This window comes from Schistocerca americana, chromosome 2, assembly GCF_021461395.2.
Source record: "Schistocerca americana isolate TAMUIC-IGC-003095 chromosome 2, iqSchAmer2.1, whole genome shotgun sequence".
NCBI lineage: Eukaryota > Metazoa > Arthropoda > Insecta > Orthoptera > Acrididae > Schistocerca > Schistocerca americana.
Window position 1 is genome coordinate 315092305 of NC_060120.1, and position 14214 is coordinate 315106518.

At 44.3% G+C, this 14214-nt stretch overlaps 1 non-coding gene across 1 annotated transcript; it reads left to right on the top strand.

Annotated features, from left to right (window-relative positions):
* The first annotated feature begins 4117 nt into the window (after window positions 1-4117).
* Trnat-ugu lies at window positions 4118-4192 on the top strand. Its single transcript has one exon. It is a non-coding gene; the product is annotated as a tRNA-Thr (tRNA).
* The last annotated feature ends 10022 nt before the right edge of the window (window positions 4193-14214 follow it).

Genomic DNA, 14214 nt, shown 5'->3' on the forward strand with positions numbered 1-14214 from the left:
AATTTTTAAGTCCGCCGTATGATGATGTCGTCTAGTAACCGCTATTTCTCAATAGAGGTTCCAACTACAAACGGAAAAAAACAACGATCGTCTGACGAAAAGCCTACCTGGGTGAAGCATTGATCATTATATTTCACGTGGTTTCCGTCAACCTCTTCAGGTAGATGGTTGCACGGTTCCTTTCAAGAGAGGTCAGTGCCGATTTCCTGCCCAGACCTAGGCCGGAGCCTGTGCTACGTTTCTAAGAAGCTCATCGACGTCAAGAAATTACCCTTAAAGTAAGTTTTATGTTTTTTTAAATTTCACCTTCAGCAAAACACTATTTATTTCTTTTCATTCCCGCAGACATTTTTCGACACCTATGTGACACCCTCTGCTGATCAAATTTATTTCTGTAAAGTTTAACACAAAATTTGTGATATTTTATCTACTGCAGCCCTAAAAATTATAGCATGTAAATTTTGTTCGTTTTGCACAGCTGAGATTTACATTCCTAGTGAAAATGCATTTCACAGATAGATTTTTGTGCTCTGTTTTTTCACTAGCAATGTAATTTATGCGAAAATTTTGCATATGAAAGCTGTTCCTTATTTCATCTCAGAAGGTTTGTTTATGTACTACAATTTTTGCTTACCTGGCAACGGATAAAACGGCTCTGCTCTGTCTGCGCAGAAACAAAGCACTACGCCGCAAACTAGCTTATCTTACTTATTTTACTGGGCTGCTTTCCTACGTTAAGCTTACGTTATGTTTCCGAAAATAGATGTGACAGTGCAGGTTTTACCAAAGCTGTCTGTCACTTAAGGGTGGGGATAAGTTTCATGAAATATTTATAAATGACAATAGTATTCTGCAGTTATATTGAATACTTTTAATGAGACGGAAAAGAAACTCGAAGTAGCATGAACAATAACTTTTCCTCGGCATTGTCATATACTATAAAACTACAGCGTGACAATTACTGAACTATATGAAAAAAACGTAAATTATTTAACATGTACGGCGTCCGGGCAATTTATTCAACATATAAACATCACTACAGATATTCGAATTTAGGTTATGATATGTTCGATATACCTGCCATCATTGGCGCAGAAGAATAGCGAAATTCTGCATGACCCACTGAAGTATCGGGACATCGATACTGTCGATGAGCTCCTGAATGGCTGTTTTCAGCTCAGCAATGGTTTTGGGGTTATTGCTGTATATCTTGTCTTTAATATAGCCGCACAAAAAGAAGTCACATGTGTTCGGATCCGGAGAATATGGCGGCCAATCTAGGCCCCGCCAGTGTCCTCTGGATACCCCAGAGCCAGAATGCAGTCCCAAAAGTGCTCCTCCAGGGCATCAAACACTCTCCTGCTTCGATGCGGTCGAGCTCCGTCTTGCATGAACCACATCTTGTCGAAACCTGGGTCACTTTGGACAATGGGGATGAAATCATCTTCCAAAACTTTCACGTACCGTTCGATAGTCACTGTGTCATCAAGGAATGTCGGATCGATTATTCCGTGGCTGGACATTGCACAACACACAGTTACTCGTTGAAAAAATGTTTCAAATGGATATAAGCACTATGGGACTTAACATCTGAGGCCATCAGTCCCCTAGACTTAGAAATACTTAAACCCAAACTAACCTATGGACATCACACACGTCCACGCCCGAGGCAGGATTCGGACCTGCGACCGCAGCAGCATCGCAGTTCGGGACTGAAGCACCTAGAATCGCTCGGTCAAAGCGGCCGGCCTTAGTTGAGAGTGAAGAGACTTCTCGATCTCGAAATGCAGATTCTCAGTCCCCCAAATGCGCCAGTTTTGGTTACTGACGAATCCATCCAAGTGAAAGCGGGATTCGTCACTTAAACAAATCATTCAGTCCATATTATTTCCCATCATGCCACGCGGCCAAGAGTGCAGTTTGAACGCCCTAATGCAAACCGTTCAGAAGTTATGATGGTTTTATTTCATATAGTTCAATAATTGTAACCCTGTACTTTTACACAGAATATTTAAATTACGTAAAATTTACTCTTTATCTTTCCAAATGAAATACTTGTAACTGACAATTGCGGGAGGAAACTAATTAGAGTACTGAGCACGTGGCTGATAATTCATCCTGGTTACCAATACATACGTATTATTTATCAGAATCAAGTCTTTACACTACAATAATTACTCGGCTAGCACTTTCAGCAAAATAAACTCAATGCAAATTACCTTTTTCCAAATGAGCCGTCTCTCTACATAATCCTTTTCAAAATCATGTTTTATCGTTAGTTACAAATCAGAGAGGATCTGTAATAAAGTTCTGCTCTCTGCGCGGTACGTCTGCCATCCAAACTCCTCACTTTGCCGTGACACAACAAACACTCTTCATCTCTGGCCGAAAGCTGCTTCCCTTGCTCGCCCGATCTCTACTCAATAATAATAATAATACAACCTTTGGTAGCCAAACAATACGTATCACTCATGCTTTCGGCCATGCAGACGCGCTCATAGTGGTGACATTCCAAATGAACTGTCAAATATATCAAACAAACTGTCGTTTCTCTTGGTATACTGTACACACCTTCTATAATCATTTTTCTAATATACACACATTTCACAGTATCGAAAACTTATGCAGTGGAATACCTATTCTTTCTGCAAGTTTATTAACAGGGAACATGAAGGTAAAATAATCTGTCTTCATGTAAGAGGCCTTGTAAACAGTTCCAAAGCCACAAGTGACGTACCTCACCTTTTCCTTAAAAAGTTAAACATAGAAAAGGTGGCTTAGGTAAACTTAAATATAAAACCGCGTGATACTCCTTTGTTTCTTTTAAAGTGCCAACTGAACTAAACAATACCTCACATTTACCGTTTCATACAGTGACATCTTTGTGTATTCAAATCCTCTGGGAGTATTAATGATGTCCGTAGCTTATGCCATTTCCGATTAATACATGCCAAATATCCACCACTTAATCACAGGATTAACTGCAAGTTTTTTCGCCATTATTGCACACGTTTTTCCTTGTTACTTTATGTTCGTATACCTATGTAGGAGAGCTTAATTAGGCCACTTAAAACAGAGTCGATACACTGTGTGAGTATAAATGACCTAGTGGATCACGTCAAAAGTTTCAGGAAGCTGTTCACGAAAGGAGCTTTTGTAATACAGATGTCACAACCTCAGAAAAGCCCGGCGATATGTATGAAGACATGCAAAGGATCGCGCATTTCACTTAGATTAGCAGTTGAACCACAGCACCAGAAAATATAACGTATTGCTTCGAAATAGGCGGAAAGATTCATCATTTTATTAACGTGACTCCTTAATAATCACTGTAAATAGTTAGGCCCATAAAATACCTGGAAGAACGCATACGGAGCTGTTTCAAGTTGTGCGGTCGCGTTAAGCCAGTCGTGGACAAGACAGAGCCAGACTAAGATTTAATAGAGGAATGATCAAGAAACGCACCCCGCCCGCGAAAGAAGTGCTTTACGAATCCTTCTTTCGATGATACCTGAGTATCACTCATTAACCCAGGACACTTAACTGATAATTAGAATTATTTAGACTTTAATATTAATACCTTCAGCTGAAGGTATTAACGTATTTCTAATTTCGTTCTAGACGGCTGCAGGTCATCAGTGGTGTCTGTTCTTTCGGACATGTCCGAAAGAACAGACATCATATCCATATAAGTATATAGTTATGGCAATACCGGCCATGACCTTCTTCTTCTGTGCAGATGGTTCAAATGGCTCTGAGCACTATGGGACTTAACTTCTGAGGTCATCAGTCCCTTAGAACTTAGAACTACTTAAACCTAACTAACCTAAGGACATCACACACATCCATGCCCGAGGCAGGATTCGAACCCGCGACCGTAGCTGTCGCGCGGTTCCAGACTGAAGCGCCTAGAACCGCTCGGCCACTCCGGCCGGCTTCTGTGCATAGGCACACATATTCCCCGAACTCATACGGGACTTGGTAAGAATGTCTTCCACAAGTAATGAGTGTGTTGGGGTGGGACACTACGAATGTACTGTGTGGACATACAAGGAGAGAATGTGGGTCTCGCGGGAGGCGTGCGCGAGGTAGTCCCTGCAGTCGCACTATCCTCTTTGCCCTCGGTGGCTCAGATGGATAGAGCGTCTGCCATGTAAGCAGGAGATCCCGGATTCGAGTCCCGGCCGGGGCACACATTTTCACCTGTCCCCGTTGATATATACGAACGCCCGTCAGCAGCTGAAGGTGTTAATATAATTCTAATTTCGTTCTAGATGGCTGCAGGTCATCAATGGTGTCTGTTCTTCCGGACATGTCCGAAAGAACAGACACCATATCCATACAAGTGTACTTAACACATATGTTTATAGGGAAAACAGAGAAGGTCCACAGAATCGATGCTAACAGCTACCTATAACAAGCACGAAATTGTCGCGGAAATTCTCATCCAACTCGACTGGCAGAGATTACAGGAGAGGCCTTGTGCGTATCAGCGTGGTTCATGGTCTACTGTTAAAATACCAAGGCGTACGTTCCTAGAAGAGTTAACCGATATATTGCTTCCTCCTTCGTACGTGTCGCGAAAACACCTGAAGCTAATGGTAGAGCGATTCTACGTCGCACGGAAACTTACCAATAGGCGTTCTTTCCGCAAACAATTATCGACTGGCACAGGAAAGGGCAGAACGCTGAAAGATAATTGTCGGAGCATAGAGGTAGATGAAGAGGTTTTCAATTCGATCAGTTTACCACCACCTAATTACAGCGGTCAGCGTGCGGCGCCTAGCCACAGTTCGGGCGTCTCTCCCCCCCCCCCCCCCCCCCCCCTCTCCTCCCGCTGGAGGTTCGAGTCCTCCTTCGGGCATGGGTGTGTGTGTTGTCCTTAGAGTAAGTTAGATTAAGTGGTGTGTAAGCCTAGGGACCGATGACCTCAGCAGTTTGGTCCCTTAGGAACTTACCACCACCACCTAATTAAAGAATCGGGTTATTCATTTAATGGAACTGGTATCCCATTAGTACAGGAAAATAGTAACGACTCCTTGGAACTGGTATTCCATTAGTACAGTAAAATAGTGACAAGTCCTCAGTGACATATGAAAAGTTTTTCGCGGAAAATAGTCAACGTAGCTTCCAATTATCTCAGTGACATAGTTGTGTTAGTGCGTCAGGCTGTCAAAAATAGCTAGTCTTTGTTCGTAGTTGATGGTATTCCCGCACAGTCACATCATTATCGTGATACCGGGAGTACGTTCCGCCAGATATCGCAAGGTGGTCTGTGGATTACAGATATAGATGTAGATTGATCAGTAATATTACGAACAGGATAAAAGCCTTTAGTCCCCCCTCCCTTGTTCGGGTGATAAGTCACGTGCCAAAAAGTGTAATTTAGGATGTAGACACCTGTTGTGACAATAGGACAGCTTGCGTCTGCGCGTGTGTCGCGGCGGAAATAGGCGCAGCTGCGGCCGGCAGCTGTGCAGCTGGGCCGCGGCAGCGCAGCTTCTGCCACGAGGACGCGCGGCTGTGCGCCGGGGCGGATGTCTGACACGTTTGTGCAGCAGCCGGCCTCGTGCCAGTCGGACTAACTGTAGTCTGACGAGTAGCGCATCACTGAGGAAACTGGAGGACGTGCTTTCTTTCGTGATCGGGCGCCGGCAGTCATGTGGGAGAGTGTCATGAATGTGTGATTGCTTTTCTGACGGAGAACCCGCCCCACACGGCTCACACGCCACCACCTACTACAGACCTATTCAGTTAAAAATATACTAACATATGTAACGGTTTTTGTATTTTTACGGGACAATCATATGTTGTTGTTGTGGTCTTCAGTCCTGAGACTGGTTTCATGCAGCTCTCCATTCTACTCTATCCTGTGCAAGCTTCTTCATCTCCCAGTACCTATTGCAAAATACATCCTTCTGAATCTGTTTAGTGTATTCATCTCTTGATCTCCCTCTACGATTTTTACCCTCTACGCTTCCCTCCAATACTAAATTGGTGATCCCTTGATGCCTCAGAATATGTCCTACCAACCGATCCCTTTTTCTAGTCAAGTTGTGCCACAAACTTCTCTTCTCCCCAATCCTATTCAATACCTCCTCATTAGTTATATGATCTACCCATCTAATCTTCAGCATTCTTCTGTAGCACCACATTTCGAAAGCTTCTATTCTCTTCTTGTCCAAACTAGTTATCGTCCATGTTTCACTTCCATACATGGCTATGCTCCATGCAAATACTTTCAGAAACGACTTCCTGACACTTACATCTATACTCGATGATAACAAATTTCTCTTCTCCAGAAACGCTTTCCTTCCCATTGCCAGTCTACATTTTATATCCTCTCTAGTTCGACCATCATCAGTTATATTGCTCCCCAAATAGCAAAACTCCTTTACTACTTTAAGTGACTCATTTCCTAATCTAATTCCCTCTGCATCACCCGACATAATTCGACTACATTCCATTATCCTCGTTTTGCCTTTGTTGATGTTCATCTTATATCCTCCTTTCAAGACACTATCCATTCCATTCAACTGCTCTTCCAAGTCCTTTGCTGTCTCTGACAGAATCACAATGTCATCGGCGAACCTCAAGGTTTTTATTTCTTCTCCATGGATTTTAATACCTACTCCGAATTTTTCTTTTGTTTCCTTTACTGCTTGCTCAATATGCAGATTGAATAACATCGGGGAGAGGCTACAACCCTGTCTCACTCCCTTCCCAACCACTGCTTCCCTTTCATGCCCCTCGACTCTTATAACTGCCATCTGGTTTCTGTACTAATTGTAAATAGCCTTTCGCTTCCTGTATTTTACCCCTGCCACCTTCAGAATTTGAAAGAGAGTATTCCAGTCAACATTGTCAAAAGCTTTCTCTAAGTCTACAAATGCTAGAAACGTAGGTTTGCCTTTCCTTAATCTAGCTTCTAAGATAGGTCGTAGAGTCAGTATTGCCTCACGTGTTCCAACATTTCTGCGGAATCCAAACTGATCTTCCCCGAGGTCGGCTTCTACTAGTTTTTCCATTCGTCTGTAAAGAATTCGCGTTAGTATTTTGCGTCCGTGACTTATTAAACTGATTGTTCGGTAATTTTCACATCTGTCAACACCAGCTTTCTTTGGGATTGGAATTATTGTATTATTCTTGAAGTCTGAGGGCATTTCGCCTGTCCCATAAAACTTGCTCACCAGATGGTAGAGTTTTGTCAGCACTGGCTCTCCCAAGGCCGTCAGTAGCTCTAACGGAATGTTGTCTACTCCCGGGGCCTTGTTTCGACTCAGGTCTTTCAGTGCTCTCTCCAACTCTTCACGCAGTATCGTATCTCCCATTTCATCTTCATCTACATCCCCTTCCATTTCCATAATATTGTCCTCAAGTACGTCGCCCTTGTATAGACCCTCTATATACTCCTTCCACCTTTCTGCTTTCCCTTCTTTGCTTATAACTGGGTTTCCATCTGAGCTCTTGATATTCATACAATCTTATGAGCATTTCAAAATACCGTAACCGATTTCGACCATCCGGTGGTCATACTATTAATACGTTGTCTGAGCAAAAAGTGAAGCACCCAGATCATCATCATCAGTGTTCTGACCTAGGGCAGGTCTTCACATCTAGCTCTCCATGCACCCTGTCATTTGCTAATCTCTTCATTTTCTCGTAATTGTTTCCTACCCTTATATTATCCACCATCTGATATCTTCTGCGCCCTCATCTTCTTCTTTCATTTGCTGTTTCTTCCACAGCGTCCATCGCTAAACAATCTCTTCTCATCCGGTGTCCAGTCCAGTTGGATTTCCTCTTCTTGATTACCCTTAAAATTTCTCTCTCTTCCCTCATTCTTCACGACAGCTCCCTATTTCTCACTTTGCCTACTCATTTCATCCCTCCCACCATCCTCCAAATTCACATCTCAAATGCTTCTATTCTTCTTTCTCCCTCTTTCCTCAGTGTTCATGTCCCAGCTCCGTTCAATGCCACGCTCCGTATAAAGCACTTCGTCAGTCTCTTCCTCAGATGCCTGTCCACGCACCCACATAGAAGCCTCCTCTTTTTATTAAATGCGCCATTGGCAATTGCTACACGTGTTTTCACCTCCTTATTACATCTCATGTTTTTCGTAATTCTGCTTCCCACATATTTGAAAGCATTAAGCTTTTCTATATCCACCTGTCCTAACTTCTTACTTTTCATCCACTTATCACCATACAATTTGTCTTTTTCTGATTCTGATTCTGAATTCATCTACATCTACATCCATACTCCGCAAGCCACCTGACGGTGTGTGGTGGAGGGTACCTTGAGTACCTCTATCGGTTCTCCCTTCCTCACAGGCCTTATTTAATTCTTTTAATATTCCAGTTATACTTCTTTCGCTCTCTGCCAATAACACCATATCATCTGGAATTCGAATATATTTGATCCTCGTACGACCAAACCACAGTCTTCTATTTTTTTTCAAACATTTCTGAATAGTAAGCTCCAAATATATGTTAAACAGTACTGGGGAGAGACAGCAGCTCTGCCTCACTCCCCTTCCAACTGTGATTTCCTCTTTTGTCTCATTTACAATCTGTACTCGTATTTTCTCTTGTAGGTATAGGTTTTTAATCAGTCTCCTATTCCTCCATTCGACACCATTCTTCCTTAGAATGTCCATTAATTTATTCCACTCTACTATATCAACGGCTTTCTCCAAGTCAATGAAAACAGTATAAACTTCTCTTCCTCTTTCAATGTGTCTCTTACCTATAATTCTCAGGAGTCAAACTGCATCTCTTGTACCTTTCCCTCTTCTAAATCCACACTGTTCCTCTGCAATACTTTTTTCCAGTCTTCCGTGAAGTCTTCTATATCTCGTCCTTAGTAAAACTTTTTCCTGCGTGAGAGATCAAACTTATAGTTCTAAATTCCTCACGTTTCTTGGAATTACTTTCCTCCTCAGTCGGTATCTTTACTGCCGAGTGGGAGAATCCTCTGGCCATCCACATTCCCAGAAGTGGAGGGAAAACCGAAATGAAACTTCGGGTTGAGGGCGTAGATGTTATTTCAGTGGATACAAAATCAAGTGAAATCTACAAGGGGCAGTATGAGCCCACTTGTCAGTATTACGTTGCACCAGTTCTGGCCTGGATGTATGCAGTGATTCGGTTGGGAATTAGCCATTGTATCCTCTCATGAGTAATCTGGTCCACAACTGTTGAAACTACGATATTGCAGTGCCTGTGTTATTCTGACTACGATGTAAAGTTCCTTTGGACTATGAATCAACCGCCTCTCCCCAATTTCCCTCCTTACGTATAGTAACAGACACTGAAATTTAAAAAGTGCTTAGTTTTTTTTAATTTTCTAAAAATTGTTTTAAATATCACACAATGTTACTCTAACAAATGTAACTATAAAATCTGCCGAAGAAGATAATTCTTTAGCTAACACAGGCAAGTAGGAATAGAAACATACGCTATTTCACTCCACGTGTAAAACCTCGACCTCTGCCTACTGTCGCCTTCAGTGCTGTTGACAACGCAACCGTTTTGCAGCGTGTGCTTTTAAGTATAATTTTATTCTTTTTTATCTTTACATGTTTAGTTAATTGGCAGATTTTTTGGATTGTATAATAATTCTTTGTTTCCTCTTTTTATATTCACTCCCTGACAGAAAAAAGCCAACACCCAGAGGACATGGTCGGATGTGGGTGTAACTTGTACACTGACACAGCATGGGCGCTTATGTAAATGATTAGAGTTGCAATTCTATGTAACAGATATAACGGCCATCAGAGTGCGTTAGTGCTTTTCGCGTTTAGTCTTGTTACCAGGACTGGTAGGGTATATAACAGGCGTGACCAAAGTCAGATGTAGGGTGATCACTGAAAAGGACACGAAGGTACCACGTACTCGTTTGAGATAGTGTTATCAGCACCTGAGTGAAAAGGGCATCATTGTGGGTCTCCATTTGGCCAAGTGGTCGGATCGTGCAATAAACTATTTTGTGCGGCATTCGGATTTGACAGTGGCCCGATATAGGACTGCTTGGAAACATGCGGAAAGGCATACTCATCGTAAAGGTTCCCAGTCGACCACGTCTGACCTCCAGAAGAGAGAAGCCGTATTGTGCACCAAGCACATCGTAACCGTTTCACAGATGCGTTGCCCTCCGAGAGCACGTTCTGCATACCCTGCTACATTCTGTGTCATGCAGGACTACTGCATTAGGGAATCACTGTCCCATGCGTAGGCTGCTGTTAACGCCACAGCACAAACGGCTGCACTTGGAGTGGTGCGGGGTCGGGCAAGCATGTACTGCCGATGAATGGTGTCGCACTGTGTTCACCAAGGAGTCGCCGCTCTGCACTACCCTGGATGACTACCGAGTATGGGGTGACGTGTTTCTTTTTGTTTCGTTTTGTTAGTTCCTATGGGACCAAAACTGCTGAGGTCATCCGTGCCTAGGCTTATACACTACTCAGACCTAGCTTACGCTAAACACAACACACACACGCCCATGTCCGAGGGAGGACTCGAACCTCCAACGGGAGGGAGCCGCGTGAACCGTGATAAGGCCCCCAAGACCACGCGGCTACCCAGCGCGGCATGGAGATGACGTGGAGAGAGATCCCGTTCTACCAGTGCCTTGGAGAGGACCAGAGGTGTTATTCCAAGTGTTATGGAGTGGGGAGACATCAGTGTGGCTCCACATCCCAGCTAATACTAATAGAGGGAACTCCGATGGCACAATAGTACGTCCCACACATCCTGCTCCCTCTCATGCGACAGCTTCTTGTTACCATGTTTCAAGATTACAATGCTCGTACACAAATGGCATGTGTCTCAATGAAGTGTCTGCATCATTCTGAGGTACTCTTGTGGGCAGCAAGGTCCCCGATAGAACATATTGGGACCAGCTCGGACATCTACTCCGTCCCGTTCCAGTACCTATGATATCGTGGACCAGTTTCAACAGTCACATCAAATGAATTCGCAATTGCGAATAAGGACAACTATCAGGAGTAGAATGGAATGACGACAATGAAAATTTGTACCGGACCGGGAGTCGAACTCGCATTTCCCGCTTATCGCGAGAGGTCGTTTTACGATTTGGCTATCCGTGCAAGACTCACGAACAGAGCCAAACTTCCATATGCGTCTACGTCCTGAACTCGTACGTTCATGATGTGTATTCCTGTGCAGGTTAGACGTTGTACTTTACAGTCGCTCGCCCGGTATTGGCAGAGAAAATTTTCATTGTCGTCATTCCATTGTACAACTGATGGTAGTCCTTATTCGCAGTTGCGAATTAATTTGATGTGTTTCGTAACTGAGACACAAATGTCCATTTCTTCTAACAGGTCAAAGCATCGACCATTTTGCTTAAATATTTGAGCGGAGCGATAACAAGCCTCCCTGTAAATTATAATATGGGCTTTTGACCGAATGTTGATAGCTATACAAAGAGTGGGAAATACGAGGGTTGTCCAGAGAGTAAGGTCCGATCGGTCGTGAAATGGACACCACAGTGAAAACCGATGAAGCTTTGCACAGATGTGTTGGGTAGTGTCTCTAGTATGACTGTCGATCGCATCAGGACACTCTTTTCAGTTGTGAGCGAGTAAAGGTGCCCAGAACAACGATGTCTCCCGCCAAGTAGGAGGGCCCACTGAGAGGCTTCACCTTAATGAATGCAGCCCACCTAACACAACTGCCACGCAAAACCTTCTTCATGGCAATTCTCAGCAGCACTCTGCTGGGGTAGTGAAGATGCTCCTGCAGCCTTTTCGATGGGAAGTATTCGATCACCCACAACACAGCCCTAACTCGCTCGTCCTGAGTATCATCTCTGTTCACATGAAACGCTGGATACAAAGACAACACTTGGGAACAGGCTACGCGCTGTAAACCAGCGTACAAAATTATTGGAAAGCACAGGCGGCTGCCTTCAATGACGATGGTGTTGGAAATTTGGTATAACGCTGTGGCAAATGTCTAAGTCGGAGCGGCGACTATGTAGAGAAGTATCTAGAAAGTGTAGCTAACTCTCGCAAGTAAAATGTTTCTGATTTTCACTATGGTTTCCATTTAGCGATCGATCGGAACTTACTTTCTGGACAACCCTCGTAGACAAACGAGGTATCAAAGTGACCAATGTAAGGTCTAGAAAATGAAAAAAAATGTTTACTTGCTCGAAAGTACGAGAGTGGTTCAACAAGTAACACCCTACATTTTTTTTAAAGCCATTAATATACATAGACAAACGTCATTGTTAGTGATTCACATTTGATGTATGTTCTATGCGCCGGTGAAGTTTCGAACCGTCCTCGCAGATGGCAGAGCCGTAGTACAGTGTCCAAACGGCGTCTATGTAAGACGCACGTTACAAGCAGCGTACAGTTATTGAATTCTTGTGTGCAAAAAAAGAAACCGTCGTGAACATCCATAAGCGTTTGTGTGCAATGTAAGGCGATGCTGCAGTTGATAGGAGTACAGTTGGGCAACGGGTAAAGAAAGTTATAGCCTCAGGAAATGCAGAAACAGAGCTCCATGATCAGCCACGCTCGGGACGTCCTGTCACAGCCACTGCTCCAGACATGCTGAACAGTGCGGAAGCCATTATTCGTGCCGACTGGCGCATCACAACTAGACAATAGTCTCTACAGTTGTCGGTCAGCATTGGAAGTGCGTCTGCAGTGACCGAGACTCTTGGATATTCAAAGAGGTGCTCACGATGGGTTCCACGAATTCTCACACCCGACCACAAGATTTAAAGAAAGGCCATTTCATCTGAACTATGGGACCGTTTTGAGACCGATGGAGAGGCCTTTCTCTCACAGATCGTTGCGGGGGAGGAAATCTGGGTGCACCACTTTAAGCCGCAAACAAAAAGGTAGCCCATGGACTGGCATCATCCTCATTCACCACAAAACAAGAAATTCAACACAACCCCCTCTGCCGAAAAAGTCATGGTGATAATCTTCTGGGATTGTGATGGCGTAATTCTCGTGGATGTGATGCCAAGAGGGATGATGAAGATGATGTCCCATACTCCTCGACAGAGCGTAGGGGACGATGCGGGAGACCCGCACCGCCGTACTAGGCAAGGTCCTAGTGGAGGTGGTTTACCATTGCCTTCTTCCAACCGTGATGGGGATGAATGATGATGATGATGAGGACGACACAACAAGACCCAGTCATCTCGAGGCAGGTGAAAATCCCTGACCCCGCCGGGAATCGAACCTGGGACCCCGTGCTTGGGAAGCGAGAACGCTACTGCGAAACCACGTGCTGCGGACTGTAATTTACACTGAGAGCGGTTAAATAGTTGCCTGGTCTCTAACAACCAGACGAGACGGCGGTTAATCATTCGCTTCCGGGTCTTCCGGATCCCGTGCTTGGGAAGCGAGAACGCTACCGCGAAACCACGTGCTGCGGACTGGAATTTACATTGAGAGCGGTTAAAGAGTTGCCTGGTCTCTAACAACCAGACGAGACGACGGTTAATCATTCGCTTCCGGGTCTTTTCTACACAGCCCGTTATGGCAATATTCGATACTGGGACATGTGCGGTCCTTTCCTGGTTTGAGTAGAGGTATCAAAACTGCCTCCCTCCATCAGCTAGGTAAGTGAGCTGGCTGCAATATCAAATTAAAACTTTCGAGGAGGATTTCCTTTGAAACTGCTGGCAAATGTCGAAGCATGCAGTAACGGATTTGGTCGTGACTGGATGCAGTATCACGAGTCTCGGACAGCGCCAATTCCAGCTCCCACATGGAGAAAGCGTAATCGTAGTTGGATCTGAGTCCAGCTTACCACTCTCTACAGTCGCACGAAACGCCAGATCCTGGCTTACAGTGGCAGTAATTTTTTGCAAAATGCTCTATCCCTCATCCAGCACGGCTACTATTGGTAAACGACTGCGTTTATCAGAAATCCTCCAGATGGCTTCTCACGCTTTTGTACAACAAGTGGTATGGTTGATGGGGTCCAGGAACTATTGCCATGACGTTTTCTTGCTCTCCATAATTATGAGTAAAGCTTGGCTCTCGCGACTCGAAAGGCTGCGAGGTTGGCTGCTGTTGGGCGGCATTTAACTAGCGAAGAGCCGCACGCCTGTCCCGGATCGCTGAACGACACTTGTCAGTCCACCAAGGCAGACAGAGGTCCCCTCATTAGATGACTGGAAGACTTTGGGATGGATAAGTCAGCTGCATGATGGTCC